Source organism: Lactuca saligna, chromosome 5 (assembly GCF_052625555.1).
Source record: "Lactuca saligna cultivar CGN05327 chromosome 5, ASM5262555v1, whole genome shotgun sequence".
In the NCBI taxonomy this organism is placed as follows: Eukaryota; Viridiplantae; Streptophyta; class Magnoliopsida; order Asterales; family Asteraceae; genus Lactuca; species Lactuca saligna.
This window is the reverse complement of record NC_136421.1, coordinates 224561589-224568658: the sequence shown is the minus strand read 5'-3', so window position 1 is coordinate 224568658 and position 7070 is coordinate 224561589. Positions and strand designations below refer to the sequence as shown.

Sequence of the window (7070 nt, the reverse complement as noted above, 5' to 3'; positions counted from 1 at the left end):
TGGAATCTCTTACCATTTTTGGGTTCACTAACTCTCAAGGTCAATAAGGAGGCGGAGGGGAGGACATTAAGTCCTTTAAATAGGGTGCAAACCCTAAGATTAGGGTTTTCTCTTCCCACCACCAACTCGTCGAGTCCAACTGTCGACTCGGCGAGTTGGTCACTTAACTCGTGACCAAATCCCACCCCGACTCGACGAGTAACCGTACCTACTCGTCGAGTAGCTCCCTCAATGTACACTTTAGACCCTTCAATCGTACTTTTGAAATTTGGGATGTTACAAATCACACCAACATTAAGCGACATCCTTTTGAGATGCTTTATGAGATGAAGTCTAGGATCCCGATATGTTAGGGTGAGGTGGGTTAACGGATCATAGGGAGTACCGAGGTGGTACTCAAGATGACGGAGATTATTCAACAGGTTTGTAGCAGACTTCAGACAGTCCAGATCCGACAGAAGAGTTACGCGGATAGAGGGCGGTCAGACTTAGAGTTATAGGTCAAGGATATGGTAATCCTGAAGGTGTCACCTTGGAATGGTGTCATCCGATTCCGGAACCAGGGAAAGCTGGGCCCCAGGTATATGGGTTTGTTTAGGGTTTTAGCCCGAGTGGGCAGGGTGGCTGATATATGCATACTTAGCTATATATTTTGTGTAGAATTTTATTACTTTTTGGCTAATTTATTGCAATTTATGGACAAAAGGTACTTAATTATGTTTAAATTGTATTTTCAGCCTAAAAGATGTGCTCGGAAGCAAAAAGAAGCGAGAATAGCAATCAGAAGCTCAGTAATTGAAGAAAGAAGAAAAATAGTCAAAAATCATACCTACTCGGCGAGTTGGATGGCTACTCGACAATTAGACACGAACATTCTCAAAGAAAATAGAAGTCCTTGCCGTACATGGGTATTTAATGAGGGACTCAGCGAGTCGGTTATTGGACTCAGTGAGTAGCCTCTGTTTTCATAAATCTATAAATAGAACACATAAGCCCGAAACTAAACCCTTCTCTGGAACCCTTGCGGATTAATTTGCGACTATAAGGTTCAGGTGGAGCTCTGGAACTCTTGGAACAACCCTAGCTTTCAATTTTGAGAAGATAAAAGGCAATCTTAGTTTACTCTTTACTTGATCTTTTGTTTGAACTATGTGGGAACCTTTAGATTTTGTTTTTGAGCTACTTTCTGCTATAATCATGAGCTAAAACTCATATCTTCTGTTTAGGGTAGATGAATTTATGACTATGGTTTGATTTGTGGTTGGATTAATTGAATTTGGTGAGTTTTATTTTGTTAAGCTCGTTAAGGAACCTTATATGTTAACAACAACTATTTTCTATTAATTAACAAGTATATTAAGCTGCATGAACATCTCTTAATTGCTTATCTCATATGAATTATGTGAAAACATTGTTATGTGCCTAGAAATAGAGAACGTGAAACTAGGATTAACTAGAAAATAGGTAAGTTAATGTGTGAGCTTGTGTAACGAACCATCAACAAGAGGTTAATTGAATTAGTAGTTTGATAAGCCAATTACAAGTCTTACTTAATCCGAACCAATAAACTAGGAAACTCATTAGTTTATCCAATTGGTCACTGTTTGAATTGATTTGTTTCCTAAGGATTAGTTGAAGCGAACGTGAACCTAATCAAATTAATCGGTACCTAATAACAATTAATCCATTGCATTTGCCATGAAATCAACCATAGGAGTAAATGAATTGAACCTAAACATAAGTCTTCTCCATTATTGAATTTAGTTGATTGTTTGTTTGCTTTAGTTGTTAGTTGCTTAGTTTGAGTTTTATTTAACTGTTTAAGTTTCTAGTCTTGTAAAACTAGAGAAAAATTTTACCTTTCATTACTTGTTTTTGATAATTCTAATAATTAGCTTAATTGTCGTTTCCTGTATTCGATACCCTTCTTATTCAATTATACCAACAATTAGCAGGTCCACTGCCTTTGTGTGTCTAAATTAAAATTTAAAATTAGGACTAAAACTAGTGCATTTTACACACATCAAGTTTTTTGGCGCCGTTGCTAGGGAACGGTTCTAAAATTTATTTTTAATTGCTAGTGTTATTGATCCTTCTGTGAAATCTATCTTTTGTATTTTAGTTATTAGGTTTAAGTTTTAAGTTTTTCTATTTTTAGGATTTTGATGCATATATTTTCTGTTTTACCCTCAAACTCATCGAGTCCATTCGCAGGTACTCGACGAGTCCAAGGCAATTTTCCAATTTCGTTTTTTATTTAATTTTTTGTTCTTTTTACGCATGTTTCTTGTTTTATTACAGATATTTTATGACCTGAGGTTCTAAAACACATTTGGTTCGTCCATTTGAAGATCTTGAATCCACACTTAGAAAGAACAAAGACAAAGTCGTTGAAGACACTAACCCGCCAAGGAAATCACCTTTTAAGGACCTTAAATCAGTCTTTGGGAAGAAGAAAAGCAAGAAAGTGGGTGAGTTTAGCAGTCAAAAGAGCGAGGAGAGCAAGTTTGAAAATTTTGAAGAAAATCCAATTCAAAGTAACCGAATACGACTCCGAATACGAAGAAGAAAGCGACTTTGAAGGAGAATTCGCTAACACCATGGCTTACATCGATGAAGTTCCCATGGGTGAACGGAAGCAAAAGGATGCGTGACAATATCGGCCCAGGACTCATGCAACCCACGATTCCTGCAACTGCCAACTTTGAACTTAAAGGCCACATACTTGCCCAAATTAAGGAAATCTCACTCTTCGGAAAAGATCACGAAGACGCATACAAGCATCTAGACGAGGTCAACGACATAGCCGACTACTTCAATGTTCCCAATGTGACTCGTGATACTGTTTTGCTTCGTATGTTGCCATTCACATTTAAGGGAGCCGCAAAAGATTGGTTGAAATCACTCCCTCCAGGATCGATCACCACTTGGGCTAAAATGCATGAGGAATTTATTGATCAATTTTGTCCTCCCACAAAAAATAGCAAAATTGAAGAAAGCCATAGATAATTTTGAGCAACAAGCTGGAGAGTCACTTTATGAGGCATGGGAGAGATACAAAGGCTTACTAAGGAACTGCCCAAACCATAATCTAAACAGTCAACAAGAATTCTCCATTTTCTATGATGGAGTGAATGTGACAACTAGGCAGCTCCTTGATTTGTAAGGACCACTCACAAAGAAACCTCCCCCGGTGATAAAAGAGCTAATTGAAAAATTCTCTAAACACTCTAGAGAATATCATAAGGGAAATGACTAAACTAGAGGGATGGTAAATGTTATTTCTGATGACATGGTAGCGATGATGGAAAGTTGGAAAGCATGGATCGAAGAATGGCTAAGATGGACCAGTCCATTCATGTCATTAGAGTGGTATGTGAAAACTGTAGAGGGCCCTACCTTACTAAAGATTGCGACCTTGACGAGAACGGGAACCATAAAGCCCACGTATGTTACTCAAGCGGTGATATGTATGATGATGATTGTGCAAACCAAAGAAAGAATGGTTACCATATGATGAGTACAAGAAGGAAAATGAGGAAAAGTATAAGCAAAAAAGCAAGAGGATTTTATCAAAAAGAGGAGTTTGTGCAAGAAAAGAAGTCGGACCTTGAGGATATGCTATCAAGATTTCCAGATGCATCCGAGAAAAGGCACAACGATACCGATGCTGCAGTAAAAGAGCAACAAAGCATGTTTAAAAAGCACCAAATTATGATGAGAGATCAACAAGCTCTACTAAGGAATCAGAAAGCCTCAATTCTCAACATAACAAGTCAACCAAAGAATGTCGGGTGAACTTCCAAGTAATACCGATAAGAACCCAAGAATAGCAAATATGAATGTAATAACTAACAAGATCTGAGAAAGTTTTTTCTCCTATGAGGCCAATCTAGAAAGATAAATCAAAAGTGGAGTTTAAGAAACAAGAAACAAGTCTAGAATCGCAAACAACGACATAGACTCCACGAGTCCCATATATTAACTCGACGAGTCCGCTGCCTGCTAACAAAAATACATCTCTTTTAAAACCGTATCAGCCTCCTTTACCTTTCCCAAGCCAACAAGAGTTCAAAAAGATCATAGAGCATCTTAGGGCACTTCAAGTAAACATCCTATTTAGTGAAACAATCCTTCAAAAACGCAAAAATATGCAAGCTTACTTAAGGAACTCCTCACAAATAGAAAGAACATGGTAGAGGCATCAGAAATAGTTTTGAATGAATTACCAAAAAGATGGGCGATCCAGGAAGCATTACTGTACCTTGCTAGTTTGGAAACTCGCTGACCACTTATGCATTAGCTTATTCGGGGGCTAGTATAAATATTATGCCCTACTCTTTCTTCAAAAAGTTGAACCTTCCAGAACTTAAGCTTATTCACATGACAATCCATCTAGTTGATAAAATAATGATCCGTCCAAAAGGAGTGTGTGAAGATCTTCTAATCAAGGTGGATAAGTTGGTGTTCACTGTTGACTTCGTAGTTGTGGACATGGAAGAAGACCCCAAGGTTCCAATCATCCTTGGAAGACCATTCTTGAATACCACATGTGCCATAGTCGATATGCACGAATCGACACTTAAACTTAGGGCTGGGGATGATGCGGTTACTTTTGTCACTAATCAAGAAAAGGAGCATGAAAAATCAATTGAAGATAAGACTTCCTCAATAGAGTTGGGTGATGAAATGCTGGAAAAAGATTTCACACTTTGGAAAGAAAATAATTCAAAGCAATCCACATTCTCTTTAGATGAAGAGCTTGATGCTCAAAGAGACTCAAGAGAATTAGAGAAGCTACTTGAAGGAAATGAAAACAATGAAGATCTAAGTAACTTTACAGAAACAAATTTGACTTTTAATGAAAAGAATTTGAAATATGAGGAAGCAATTCAAGTTGATAATAAAGAATTGTTGGAATATGAAAAGGGTGTGACGGTTTTGAAAAACAAGGAGCATAACTCTTCCATTAGATTACACACAGTTAATCAAGAAGAAAAACGGGATAAACCAACCATAAAAACAAAACCTTGTGCTTCAGTTTTTTACCTCCTTACTTTTAAACCATCGGATTCTCAAGTATATGAAGAAAGTAAGGTGGAATCAAGGACTTCAAGTGATGGTTGGATGATTAGTGGAAGTGTGGTTGAGGTAGATAAAAGAAAAGGAAGTGGGATGGGACAACAAAAAGAAGAAGAGAGGAAACAAATTGTAATGAGGGGAAAAAGGGACCATGTAACATCCCGAGTCCAGGAGTACAAGTTCGGGGTTCAAAGTGTAAATTTAAAGGAGAACTCGGCAAGTCCATGGGTGGACTCGGCGAGTAGGGTCGCGACTCAGGTCGCGTGTTAAGTGGCCAACTCGGCGAGTCCAAAGCTGGACTCGGCGAGTAGGCGCTGTGCGAAGAAAACCCTAATTTCGGGGAATGAGCCCTATATAAAGAGCATTATACCCTCTCCCCAGCCTCCTTATCTTCCCTTAAAGTCCAGAAAACCCTAGATACGCATTTGTGAAGGTTTTGAGTGCATTTGAGCCTTGGAGAAGAAAGTTGTAGGAAGATCTTGGAGAGTTAGGAGGCTTGGATCAAGGGGCTTTACTTAGATTCAGATTCCTTGTTGTTGGGGGCTTCTCTTTGAGGTATTATCTCGTTTTTGGGCTGCTATTCATGTAGATTCATCATTTTTGGGTTGTGTGGAAAGTTTGGCTTGTGGTATATGAAGTTTGAAGGTTAGATCTGAGGTTGCTACCTCAGATCTGGAATGGAGAAGGTCTAGAGTGAATTAAAGTCCCTGTTATTGAGTGATTGGTGAAGCCACCTTGTCCCAAACCCTAGCCCTAGAGTGTAAAATGCCTAGATCTCTTTGGATTCACGTAAAGTTTGCCACTTTACGTGATGGAAGGGTTGTAGAACGGTAGATCTACGTTTTGGATCAATTGCATGGCTTGAAAGGCTTCTGTATGGGTTAAGAACAAGTGGTACTCGGCGAGTCACAAGGGTGTACTCGGCGAGTTGCTTGAAGGCGCGTAGGAACTCGACGAGTTTGAAGAACAACTCGGCGAGTTTGTTCATGGACTCAGTGAGTCTGTCCTTGAGGTCTTAGCCTTTCCTGGTTAAGCTAAGAATCGGTGAGTCAAGGGATGACTCAGTGAGTTTGAAGGGGGTCCTTTTCAGTATTGGGGTACTCGGCGAGTCAGCGGGCTGACTCGGCGAGTTGAGTTAGCCAGAAGGTTGACTTTGACTTTGATTTTGACCAAGAGTTGACCAGTTGACTTCCAGGGGTATTTTGGTAACTATTGGTATTTATTGAGTTCAGTATTTGGTATTATCATTGGTGAAGTTCGTGTCGGAGGTTGGAGCAGCGTGCTCTATCTTTCAGTCAGCAGTTGCGAGGTGAGTTATCCTCACTATATCAACAGGGTCTAAGGCACCAAGGCCGGCCCTTTATCGGATTGTAATCTGGGTATTGTTGTTATGTTGTTGTTTCACTATGTTTGCATCCTGATAGTTAGGATGGTATTCGTTAGAGACCTGGTTAAGGTCGGTATCCTGGTATATAGGATGATGCTATGCTAGTGACCGGTTAGGTCGGTATCCTGCTTAGAGTATGTTGTGTTACGTGATCTGCTAGATCGGTTTGATTTAATGTGAATTGTTATATGATTGTATGTTTATGTGCACGTGGTTGTTTGACTGGGGTTGGGTTGAGGAGGTACCAACTTTGTGCTGTAGGCCAACATACCCAGGGCGGACCAGTTATTCTGAAGGCCCAGCGAGCGGTCCGGATAGGCTGTAGGCCCCACGAGGGCGGACCAGACGTACCGAGGCTCGGAGAGTGGACCAGGCCGACTGAAGGCTCGGTGTGGGCGGACCAGTCATATTGTAGACTCAGAGAGTGGACCAGGTGGATTGAAGGCCCAGTGTGGGCGGACCAACCACACTGCAGACTTGATGTATATGGCTAGACGTGGAGGGTGGACCAGGTGGACTGTTGGCCGGTGCGGCGAACCAGTCACACAGTAGACCCGATATGCATGGTTGTTCTGTGATTCGATATGATATAGCATGTTAT

General features: G+C 40.2%; 1 non-coding gene across 1 annotated transcript; it reads right to left on the bottom strand.

Annotated features, from left to right (window-relative positions):
• Window positions 1–2986: 2986 nt before the first annotated feature.
• LOC144999239 (small nucleolar RNA R71) lies at window positions 2987–3093 on the bottom strand. Its single transcript, XR_013660757.1, has one exon. It is a non-coding gene; the product is annotated as a small nucleolar RNA R71 (small nucleolar RNA).
• Window positions 3094–7070: the final 3977 nt, after the last annotated feature.